We start from the raw sequence: 12,726 nt of genomic DNA on the forward strand, positions 1-12,726 counted from the left end.
TTCTAATTGTTATTATTAATAGGAGTATTATTATCCTTAGAGGTGGAATGGTAAGGGTCCAGAGGGGACCCTTCTCAGCAGGGGGCTTCAGTTACTCCATTTGCATACTGGGAGAGCTGGCGAGGATGGGACCCTCTGGATCAAGGGCAGGAAAAGGACCCCGTGAGAAATGGAGACAACCTCAGAATGGGGGCCACAGAGCCTTCCCCCATCCACAGCGTCCCCAGCCATGAGGGACGGCCCCAATGTCCTTGAGCCGAGCCCTAGAAAAGGCGGTGAGAGGTCCAGCCACGGAGGCTCACGTAAAACAAGCCTGAAGCCCACGGCAGGGTCAGGTTCTCCCCCCAGCAGCCCCAGCCCAGCCCAACTTTCCTCCTCCCCCACACTGCAGCTGCTCCCCCGCCTCTCGCCCATTGATCCGTTCTCCCTCCTTCCCTCCCTCCCACCTCTGGCTCGGGCGCAGACTGCTAAGCTCAGCAAGTCTTGCAGCAGAGACACTTCGAAGCGGAGTTGGGGCAGAGGCGGAGCAAGGAAGGCACCGGGTCCCGCGGAGACAGATGCATCCCGGTTAGAGTGCCGCGACCGCCGCATTTCCCCAGCCAAGCACCCCGCCCATCGGGAGGGCCCCCTTCTCCCCAGCTCCCTTGGGGCTGCACCCCGGTGAGTCTCGTGGGGGGCGCCTACCCACCTCCTTTAAAGTTTCTTCTTGGAGACAGGGAGTGGTGGTTCTTCTCGGGCGCGGATCCGAGGAGCCGCAGAAGCGGAGCCGTTCCCCTTTGAGGTGGGTGCGGAGGAGCAGAGCCCGCGCTGCTGAGCACTTTGCGCCCGATTGGAAAGCAGTGCCGGTGCACGAGCGGACGAAGCGGCTTTAGAAGTGGGTTCCTCCCCCCGCACCCCCGCTTCCGAGCTCCGGGGGTGAGCAGCCAGTTCCTTAGGCTGAACCAGGTAGGGCGGCTCGGAGCCCCAGCATCTCAAGGTGACAAGCTGCAGAAGGGGAAGGAGGCGGGGTCCACGCCCCGTCGGGTCCTCTGGCACTCCGGCGGGACCAGGGACCTTCCTCTTTACTCCCATCCCGGGGTCTCCCAGGCCCCCGCCAGGACCAAGCCGTCGGGGATGTTTGCTAGCGCCCCCTGAGCACTCTGGGGGAAAGCCTGCGGCTCGAGCTCTCAGTGGGATTGACTTGAGGGGAGATAGAAGAAGGGAAGGGGCGCAGAGACCCTGAAGTGGGGAAGCAACATAGTGTTATAGGCAATGGGGGTATGTGGAAGTGGGAACTCAAATGAGGAAGGGCACCAAGGAAAAAGGAGAGCGGAGACCCCTGCCCTCTGCCCAAATCCCATGACTCAGCATGTCTCTGCCCCTTCCCAGGTTCCCGTGCCAGGTCTGTCTCCTGCCAAGATTCTTAGGGTAAGCAAGAACGGGGGTCATATGCCCCTATGGCCTCCTTCATTTGCCCTTCACTTCTGAACACAATCAACACCATGACCCCCTCTCTCTCCCTTCCTCTGGACTGCCCCACCAAAGGGAAAATTCCCTGTCCCATATATCTGTCCCTTTTGCATCCCTGACCTTCCCTCCCCTCAACAGTCTCCTTAAGGTCTCCTCCCTCTCTCTACCCCATTCCTCTGCAAAATCAGAATTTCTCCCTCTCTATCCACACCAACATAGGTGTGTCCACATTGGGGGCCCAGAGGACGGTAGAGTCCTTTGACTTATAAAATGTCAAAACTGGAGGTGATTTAGAGATTATCTCCTCCCAGTGCCTCATTTTACAGATGAAAACTTAAGACCTAGAAGGGAAAGTGCTCTGCCCAAGGTCATAGAGCTAGTCAATGGCAGAATCAGAATTAGAACTCGGGTTTTCTCATTCCCAGTCATGTTTTCTGCTAAAATCACACTGCTTTCCCTCTTCTATCCACTGGATTCCAAATAAGCATCTAGCTGGACAGTCCTGGGATCCTGGATTAGAGGTGGGAAAGAGAAGAACTGGATCTCTGGTTGGCCCAGAAGCCTTCGAGATCAAAACCTACTCTTCTGGGATTGCAAAGAGATGGATAGAGGAAGGGGGAATATCAGTGGGGAAGGGGAGAAAAGAAATGGTGAAATAGGAGGAGCTGTTGGAGGAAAAGGCTCTTGTAGTCTCTTGGCAAGAAGCAAGAAACAGAGAGTGAACGTGGGATGGAGAACTGAGCTCGGATTAAGCAGGTAGAGGCTGAATGAAGAAGAGCAGCCTTAATTGGGGTGGAAGTTGGGAGTGGAGAGATAGGGCATTCTGGTTGATTGATGAAGGGGAAAGGAGAAAGGGACAGGACCTCATGGAGGTCTGGGAGGGTGTTGGCTGGTTGAAAGCATCCCTGCCTCACGACATTAACAAGGTTGTTTTTTTTCTTTTCTTTTCTTTTCTTTTCTTTCTTTCTTTTTTTTTTTTTTGGAGGGGAGATGGTATTTAACCATTTCCTATCTACTTCTTTCCATTCCAGGCCCCCAGCAAAGGGCTTGCAAGAGAGGGATGGGGGGAAAAGACTTGAATCATTTTAGCTCCCTCCCACTGATTCTGGCCAAGACCACCTACTTTTTAGCACTATTTTGCCCCTTTTCAGGGAGGGGGGAAGTTGAGGAGCAGGGTGGGGGTCAAGACTCTGGCCCTGGGGCCAAGAGCTCTCTGATGCAGTGGGACGTGCCTGGTGGAAGAGCTGGGCCTGGCAGGCTCTGCAGTGTGCAGCCCCGTCTCAGGACACAGCAGGTGAGTCAGCTCCTGGGGCCAGCACCATGACATATTGCCACCCGGCCCTGGGAGCCTTGGTGCCAGCTGCTCCTAACTCAAGAGTCCTGTTCACCAGGTCCCTCCTTACTCAGACTCCTTCAGTCATTTCTCCTTATTTGGGCTGCCTCTTCCTTGTGGTAGAGATTGTGTCTAAATGTAATGTAGTAGAATCTGAAATCCGAGGACTTGGGTTTGAATTTTGTTGTCATTGCTGTGATTTTGGACAAGTCCCCTGGACAAGAAGAGTGTTTCTTGGATAAACCACCAGGACTGGAGTCAGAAAGAAAGGAATTAAAACCTGACCTCAGACATTTTACTAACTGTGTGGACCTGGGCAAGTCACTTAATCCTGTTTGCCTCAGTTTTCTAATCTGTAAGATGGGAATAAAAATAGCACCCACCTACTATTAAATGAGATAATATTTGTAAAGTGCTTAGCACACTGCCTGGCATAGAATAAGTACTATATAAATGTTAGCTATTATATAATTATTGTTTTTATTATTACCAATCTTTGAAGTATCTTCTAGCTCTAAATAGTTTGAACTTTAATCATTGGAGACAGATTCCAGCCCTACTCACCTTCAAGGGTGGTATAAGGAAGAACTAGTGTAAGGAATTCTTTGCCTTGGAGGTCATGTCTGGTTCATTGCCTTATATTACCTTTGGAGAGTTCCATGAGGGAAGAAGACAAATGATTATCAGCCCAGGGCATCTTAAACTAGCCTTCCTCAATTCCCTCCCTCCCCACTTGTACCTCATTCTTCCTTTCCACCTGGAAGAACTCATGTACTTCAGAAAACGGGCAGAGAAAGCGCAAGTAGACTCTCATCTGCCAAGGGGAGCAGGTGCTATTGACTAAGATGCTGGTTTCACAGACATGGGTTACTGGAGCATTTGGCTATCCACAGCTCCTTACTGTCTTAGATTCTGGGGCAGGTGGGCTGGGGGAGAGCTTTGTAACAAGGACGTAGGTGGTATAAATCATTGCTTTACACCTCCCCAGAGCTAAGGGCAGCTAGAATTGCATTATGTCTTGGACTGGATTAGCTCCTGTGCAAAGAAAGCATTTGGTTGATAATGGGTTGAATTGAGTTGGGTTCATCTGTGCGACTGCCATTGGGTAGGAATCTTTTGCTAGGATTTGATCTAAATGCTCTCTCACCTAATACTGCAAAGGCTTATTCTCTCCCTGCCTCTCTTTGTACCAAAAGGGAGTCTCTGAGCATGTGCAGGGGCTGTTCAGCCCCTCACTCTTCCAAGCTACTGAGAAAGGCTTTTTTTTTTTATCAGAGAAATCCCTGACCTCACCCTATCCAACTCACTGGAGAATGAAAGTTTCCAAATCAGCCTTATAGTTTTGCTGTCAAAGATGCAGAGTTGACTTTGGATTTTCCCATGTTTGTAATCTGTCTTTATAATGTTGAATCCAACTATCTCCTCCTGAATCCAGCCCATGCATCCACCTGGCAGGGAGAGGGAGAAAAGGAAACTGAGTAAGAGAGGGGAACTAGAGTAGTGAGACAAAGCGCGTGAGAGAGGGGAGGTACCATATCTTACCTGGCCGTATTGGAGAAATGGACCTGTAGACAATGTGTTATCATCAGAGAATCCCAGTGCTGGAAGGTCACCCAGCCCAGTCCTCATTTAATCAGGAAACCTAATGGTATACCCAGGAAATTGTCCCCCAGTCTTTGCTTTGAAAACATTCATTGATAGGATGCTCACTACTCTTCAAGGCAGTCTATTCCATGCCTGAGCAGTTCTAATTTTTAGGAAGCTCTTTATATTGAACTGAAATGTAGTTCCTCAGAAGAAAAATGAAAACTCTTTGAGGACAGGGATTGGCAAATAAAATAAATGAATAAAAAGGTTAATTAAGCATTTACTATGTACAAAACAACACACTATAAAGTGCTAGGGGTAGAAATGGAAAAGCAGAATGGTCTCTGCTCTCAAGGGCTTGAAGGGCATTCTGAGAGAAGAATATAACACAAATAGGAGGTTTCAGCTGCCTTGGCTCTTAGGGAGAGAGAAGGAATAAAAGAGGGGGAGGGCAAGAGGAAAGGGAGAGAAAGAGAGGAGAGGAAGGGAGAAAAGAGAAAAAGGAAAAGATGAGAGAAGAAGAGGTGAGAAAGGGAGAGAAAGTAAAAGTTGGACATGACCCATTTGCGATGGCTACTCTGTTGTCACAGGAACATAGATGTAGTGAGATTACATAGCATTGGAATGAATGAGATGAGATAAAGACTGCTTGGTCTTATAGTCAGAAGTCTTGAATCCTAGTCTTGGCCCCCCCAAATTCATCTGTGTGAGTGATATTAAGCAGACTGTTTCTCCTCTCTGGACTTCAGCTTCTTTCCCTATAAAACGGGCAATAAATAAAGTTATTAACTGTTAGGCAAGCATTTTGAAAGCTACAAAGAGCCCTTTAGCACAACAGTGGTTGAATCACAGACTTTCAGGATTGTAAGGGGCTTCAGGAACAAATAATCCAACTATACTTTAATATAAATCCCTCTTCAACATCTCTGGCAGGGGAGTCACAAAGCCTGTGCTGAAGACTTTCAAGGAAGGCAAACCCATATAATAAACAAGGAAGTACTAATGATATTAAAGGCATATGCACCAAGCAGTAGAACATGCAAATTCCTAGAGAATATTTTAAGCCAGTAATAGGAAGAAATAGACAGCAAAACTATATTAGTGGGGGACCTCAACCTTCCTCTCTCCAAATCAGACAAATCTAGTCACAAAATAAACAAAAAGACATTAGAGAGATTGATAAGATCCTAGAAAAGCTAGATCTTATAGACTTTTGGGGAAAATTGAATAGAGACAGAAAGGAATACACTTTTTTCTCTGCAGTACATGATATCTACCCAAAAATTGAGCGTGGCATAAAAACCTTACAATCAAATGCAGAAAGGCAGAAATAGTAAATGCTTCCTTTTCAGACTACAATGCAATAAAAATTATATTCAATAAATGGTCAGGGAAAGATAGATTTAAAAAACAATTGGAAATTAAATAATCTAATCCTAAAAAATTGGCAGGTCAAACAACAAATCCCAGAAATGATCCATAATTTCATCCAAAAAAATGACAATAATGAGACAACATACCAAAAGTCTGGGATACAGCCAAAGAAAGGGGACCCCTCACTTCCCAAGGCAAACTATTCCACTTTGGGACAGCACTCATTATCAATTAATCAATTGACATTTCTTAAGTGTCTACTATGTGACAAGCACTGTGCTAAGGCTAGGTAAGACAAAATAAGGTAAAGAAGTCTTTGTACAGAGTCTAATGAGATAGATATCAAGTAAGCAAATATATATAAACTACACATAGTATATAAATAGGAAAAGTCAACAGAGAAAAGATGCTGGATTTAAGAGGAGTTGGGAAAGGCTTCCTGTAAAAGATAAGATTTTAGTTAGAACTTATTTGAATCCAAAGAAGAATAGAGACAAAGAGGGAAAGCATTCCAGGCGTGGGGGATAAGCCTGAGAGAATGTCCAGAGCCAAAAGGTGAAGTGCCTTGTTCCTGGAACAGCCAGGAGGCCAGTGTCTGAAGGGTACAGTGGTTCTCAAACCTTTGTTCTCAGTATCTTCATTTGTTCAAAAACTATCGAGGATCTGTTCAGAGTTTTTGTTCACATGAGTTATATTTATAGCTATTTACTATATTAAAAATAAAAAATAATTTTGAATTTGTAGACCCTCTGAAAGGGTTTCAGAGACCCCAATAATTTTTTAGACTACACTTTGAGGACCACTGGTATAAGCTGTAAGAAGATTGAAGACTAAGAGGGGCTGGGTTATAAAGGACCTTGTATTTGCTCCTGGAAGCAATGGGGAACTATTGGAGTTTATTAAATAGAGGGGTGACAGATCAGACTTGCACTTTAGGCAACTCATTTTGGTGGCTGAAAGGAGGATGGGTCAGAGTGGGAAAGAGTTGAGTGAGGCAGATCCATCAGCAGGTTGTTGCAATCGTCCAAGTGTGACAGTGCCAGAGAAAAAAAGGGGCTTATTTTGGAGATTTTGCAGAAGTGAAATCAATAGTCCTTCTAAAACTTGAAGAAAAGATTACATTCCAATTCCCCATATCATTCCCACCCCCAGCAGTCTTCTTTGTCTTTCCTCCAACTGATCCTCACATGGTATGAGCCAGGTATCTTCCACTATCCTAGATGTCCTTCTCTTTTCCACATTGTTTCTAAAATGTCGTGCCCAGAACTGAAACAAGAATAAAAATAAATGATTATTTATGATGATACCCAAAGAGGAATCCAAGCATTAAATATCAAGGAAATTAGGCTTCAGCCTAAATAAAATTAATAAATGTTATTTAAATATTTCCTTTTCCCTCTAGAAAACTGAGTCTCTTGGGGCTTCTAGGGTAAGGGTCAGAGAGGAGAACTGGGCTGGGAGAGTAGTTAAGGAGGCAGACAATGGTGTGCTCAGACTTAGAGAGACGGGAAACTTCTCCAAGTAGAGCACAGGGTGGTGTTAAGGTAAAACAGAAAAGGCAGCCTCAGGGGCTGGAGCCAGGTGGGCATAGAGCATTCTGGCAGCTGGAGAGAATTTTGGCAGCTGCGGAATTCCCAGGGTAAGAGAAGAGCCACATAGTTGTGGCTGAGTTATTGCCTTAGTTGACTACTAAGCCACTGGGATAACCCAGCTTCATTTCATATCTCCCTTATCTATAATGTGATTTTGATATCATTACTAGCCCCAATGCTGAATCATACTCATTGGGTATCTGAACCTCAGAAGCATGGAGCTGAACTATTTGGGGTATGTGTATGGATGGAAACAGGAACTAGAACTTTGTGCTAGAAATGTAGTCCTGGAGTTGCAGAACAAGGGGATGAGAAGGGTTTGGGGAATAGGGTGATCCAACCCTTAGGGGGTATTGTGAGGAGGTGCATTGGATGCTGGGCTTTGGGAGACAGCAAGATGATGGGGCTCAGTAACAACTTCTGACTCTTACTAGTTGTATGATGGGTAAGTGATGTAAACTTGGTTTCTTCATCTGACAACTAGAGATAGTAATACTAACAGCATCTACCTCATAAGGTTCTTGGAAAATATTGTATGTGAAACTTTTATAAACTTGATTTTTAAAAAAAATCACATAAAAATTTAAATATACTCCTCTTGTATCCTATAAGTCATCCCTTACAACAAAGACAAAAAAAGAGGAAAATAAACAGTCAAAACCAATCAACATATTAACCCTGCCTGATCCTGCACATCCATAGTCTTTCTACCTCTACCAAGATAGATACATTTTTCAACTTGCTTTTTTCATTACATATCATTGAATTTTATTTTATTGTTCTTTTGTTTATATTGTTACAGGTAGATGTTGTTCACTTTACATAAGTTTTAGGTTCTTTGAATTCTTCATGTTCATATCGTGTAGGAAGAGCCCTTTACATTCATATACCCCATTTCATTTAGCATCCTCCAGTTGTTGGGCTCCTGCTCCAGTTCTTCACTAACCCCAAACTGTTACTAACTTGACAAATTTAAAGTTCTGTATAGGTGATGATTGTTTTCCCTGTTCCTTGTCTGCTTTTCCTCTCAATTGAGGGTTAAATTCCCCTTTAACTTCCAACCCTGAAGGTCCCTGAGCTAAAAAGTGAATAAAGAATGGACTTTGGTTTCTCTTTCTTTGGGAAAGAAGTAAGCAAGAGCCACTTAACCCTAAATCAGGGAAAGAGACCCCTTCAGAGTCCCCAGATCTCTCCTGGGACCCGCTTTCCAACTTTTCCCAGGCTGTCCCCTCACTCACATCTACAGCCTGACTGACAGGCAGTGCTTCCTCTTCCAGGAAGCCTTCTAGGACTAACCCTCCTCAGATTGTTCTATAAATCAGAGAATACCAGGGCTCATCTGCTCAGCTTTGCCTCTTTTACTTTACATCTGATTGTTGCTGTGTGAATATTTAGTCATCCAGGATGTGGGGAAGATGGAGATGATGGGGAGTAGGGGAAAGGAGAGGAGATAATGAGATGATATTTGTAAAGCACTTAGCACAGTGCTCGGCAGGTAGCAGATAGTTTATAAATACTTATTCCCTTCCTTCCCCTCTCCCACTGTCTGGGAGATCCCTGGGGCATAACCCATTATTTCATCAGTTAGTGAATGGATAGAGAACTGGGCCAAGAGACCTATCTTCAAATTTGGCCTCCATCCAGGGCAAGTCATTTAATTTCTGCCTCAGTTTCTTCAACTATAAAATGGAGATCAAAATAGCACCTACCCTGAAGGGTCATTGTGAGGATCAAATGAGGTAAAATTTGGAAAGCACTTAGCAGCCTGCCTGGCACATGGGAAATGCTTAATTCCTTCATCTAAATGGGAGATCCTAGGGAAGAAGCTGTGTTTATCCATCAGTCTATTCCCTCTTGCCCATTATCTCTAATACCTAGTTCTGGGCTCTATCCTTGTGAACATTCCTAGCAGAGGGATGTTCTCCTAGTTCTGAGGGAGGGGGGCTAGATTTCAGACTTCCTCCTTTTCCTGGAGTTTCTTTCACTCTTCTCTTCATATATCACTCCTTCCTACTCCCAGGAAAGAAAACTGAGGAGCCTTGGGAGTTTGCGGATCAATGAGCAATCTGAGTCCCTGAGAGGTCTAGAGATCCAGCACTTCCCGAGGTGGAGGTGAAGAAGACTCCCTTAAAGGGCATCCCTGCCCTGAGGAGGAATTCCTCACCCTTCTCTGACTCCCAGGCAGGGCTTCTCATAATTGGCAGACGGCTGGTGATTCTGGAATTTAGCAATTAGGGAATATTGCAATTAGAGGCAGAATTCACCCATTACTTTTCCATGCTTCTTAATAACGAGTTTAAGTGGTTGTAACTATAAGCACAGCACCAGGAACAAGGAAAAATAGAAGTGAATGAAGGGGAAGGGAGAGGAGTAAGATGCAAAAGAAATGGATGTGAGCAGGGGTTGTGAGGTAGGGAGAGGATGCTTCTCTGAGTCAATTCTTCCCACTTCCATCAAAGGAATTTTTTAAACAAAGTCTGGTATTGACCTTGAGCAGGAGGATGGAGAGGCTAGAATTAGAAATCAGAAAGCTCTTGCTTATTTTTTTTGGGGGGGGGAAATCATTGATTCCTCTCTCCCTGATCTGACCCCTGTACCGCATTTAGTCAAAATGAACTGGAGACAAAAGTATTCAGAAGAAAATAGAATAGATAAAAAGGGGAATACTGCATAGATGGAGAGTTGGAGGTGGCAATGAAACATGAATAGAGGGGCATGCCCTCTGACTGCCTTATCCATGTGAGCTAATGCAAGAGAGAAAAAGAGGGAGTGTGAAATACCTGCAGAATATGGAAGAGGAAAGCTTTCCTGCTTCTTAGACTTTCTATTTCTTCCTCTTTTCTTTCCCTTGCCTCCTCTCCCCTTGAAGGCAGTTAAATAGCAAAATGAAAAAATGTCCTGGACTAGAAAAAGGAAGTTCAAATCTGACCTCAGATACTTCTTAGCTGTGTGACCCTGGACAAATCACTCAACTCTTTCTGCCTCAATTTCCTCATCTGTAAAATGAGAAAAATAAAAGCATCTACCTCACAGGGTTATTATGAAGATCAAATGAAATAATATCTATAAAATATTTATTGTCATGTCTGATATATAACAGGTATTTAATAAATGCTTATTTTCTCTCCTTCCATCCCCCTTTTCTTTTTCTCCATTTCTTTTTCTTCTTTCTGTCCTCTCGCTTTTCTTCCCTCCATCCTTTTCTTTTCCTCTTCTCCCTCCTATCACCTTGTTCTGCTTTTCCCTTCTTGCTCCACTTTCTTTCCTCCATCCCCAAACTTCTCCCTCTGTTTCCTTCTCTCTTTATTTTCCTCCCTCTTCCGTCCCCAGTCCTGCCTTTTAGCTTTTGAACTTACTAATCTTATTTAAACCAATTACAATGAAACACGTTAGATTAGTGGGAGACCAGAGCTCTGCCTTGCTTGAGATGTAGTGCGTGTGTGTGTGTGTGTGTGTGTGTGTGTGTGTGTGTGTGTGTTGGGGGGATGGAAGGACAGGCTGAGCAGGATCACCCATGGATACACAAAGGAGCCAGGGAAAGGGAAGGACCATTACTTTGGCTTTTCAGCTGCTCTGCTTGAACAAAGATAAAGACTTTCCTCTCTAGGAGTCTGATTTCCAATCTGTTGCTTTCACTTCTCCGCTGTCCCCTCTCCAGACCTTTGGGTGGTGGGGGCACTAGATTAGTCATATTTTCTTTCTCTAAGGTTCTGTTAAGAACTTCGGGCTCCCTCCTGTCCCCAACTCTGTTTCCTTAGTCAATAAAAGTCATTTATTTATGTTTCTCCAAAGGATTGGTGCCCAGATATGACAGGATAACTAGTATGGGGGGGGGATAAAGTTAACATTTATGCAACACCTACTATTTGTTAGGTACTGTGCTAAGCACTTTACAATTATTATTTTATTTGGTTCTCACAGTAATAATGTAAGGTAGGTACTATTTTTGTCCCCATTTTACAGATGAGGAAAATGGATAAGATAGAGGTTGCCCAGGCTCACAGCTGGCAAGTGTCTAAGGCTGGATTTGAACTCAGGTGGTCCTGACCCCAGGCCTGATACCATCTTTTACCCTTATAAAAATTCTTCCTGATAGCAAACCTTATCCTATTTCAGCTCCATCTCTTCTCCCCTGGTTTGCTGTTCAAAGGGGAGAATAAGGAGGCATTTCTAAGATAGCAAGATGGCGGTCTAGGCTCAAGGAGTGGGTTTGGGATACCCAAGCTAGTTCTTCTAAGTCATCTTCTTGCACTCATCTCCTTTTCTCTAGGTTCTTCTTCATTAGGAGGAAAGAAATCATAGTTTTTCTCTTTGGTTTTCTAGTCTTTCCAGTCTTCTCCTGTCTTTCTAAGCCATACAATTTTAGATTCTCTTTTCTCATGGGAAGGGTGAATTTTTGGGGTGCTGGGAAATGTGGTTTCTACTTTGAGCTCTTCCCCGATGGGGTATGAGAGTATTTGAGCGTGTGGATATGAGGATGTTTATGAAGTAAGTATAAGGGAATGTGGGCTTCATTCACAAAATATACCACTTCAGCAAGAGTTTCCCAAAAAGCTGGGGGGAGAGGGCAAGAGTCATATGTCAGGCGCCATCTAAGTGCTTTACAGGTATTATCTCACTTAGTGTCATTGCTATTAGGATCCCATTTGACAGTTGAGAAAATTGTAAAACAGTCAGAGAGCAAATGACTTCCCCAGGACAACACAGCAAGTGTCTAAGACTGGATTGAAACTCAAGTTTTCCTGATGCTAACTCAAGTGGAACTCACAGGGACTCTTGTCAAGGTCACCATGATTGTCATTTTTTTCTTATAGGCTTCAGTTTCCTTGTCGGTGAAATGGGCATTAAATAAGATTATTGTGAGGAAAATGTTTTATGAAATGGAAAGTGCTAAATAAATGAGATAGCAGATTTGATAATAAAATAATAATAATAATTTATATAGCATTTTACATAAACGAGATAACAGATTTCATAATAAAATAATAATAACTTGACTTCTGTTAGGATCATATACATTCAGGACTCAGGTCGGGGATGGACTGAGATGACCTTCCAACTCTTGTACCAATCCCTGGAGAGATTTCTGGAACAGGTAGATCTTTCTATGGAAAACCAAGGGATCTGTTTTCCTATTGGCCTGGGACACTTCAGTCTCCTTCTGGAGTGTTATAAAGATAATTATTTTTTTTAAACACCTCTAATGTACAGAATACTGTGCTAGGTACTGGCAATCCCAAGATAAAAAATGAAATCTCTGTGACTTCAAAGAGCTTCCAGTCGAATGAGGAAAGAAATGAAAGCTATGATATGTTTCAACAAAGGGACATGTGATATAGGCAAAGAAGAGATACAAAGTGCTTTAGGAAAATTTGAAAAGGGAGAGAACTT

General features: G+C 43.9%; 1 protein-coding gene across 1 annotated transcript in view; it reads left to right on the plus strand.

The window, feature by feature from the left end:
• The first annotated feature begins 498 nt into the window (after nt 1-498).
• SYT2 (synaptotagmin 2) overlaps nt 499-12,726 on the plus strand; it is a 171,661-nt gene continuing 159,433 nt past the window's right edge. Inside the window, exon 1 of the mRNA XM_051998639.1 lies at nt 499-660. The gene's annotated coding sequence lies outside the window, so the exon portion shown is untranslated. The remainder of the gene's footprint in view (nt 661-12,726) is intronic.

Source organism: Antechinus flavipes, chromosome 4, assembly GCF_016432865.1.
Source record: "Antechinus flavipes isolate AdamAnt ecotype Samford, QLD, Australia chromosome 4, AdamAnt_v2, whole genome shotgun sequence".
Classification (NCBI taxonomy): Eukaryota; Metazoa; Chordata; class Mammalia; order Dasyuromorphia; family Dasyuridae; genus Antechinus; species Antechinus flavipes.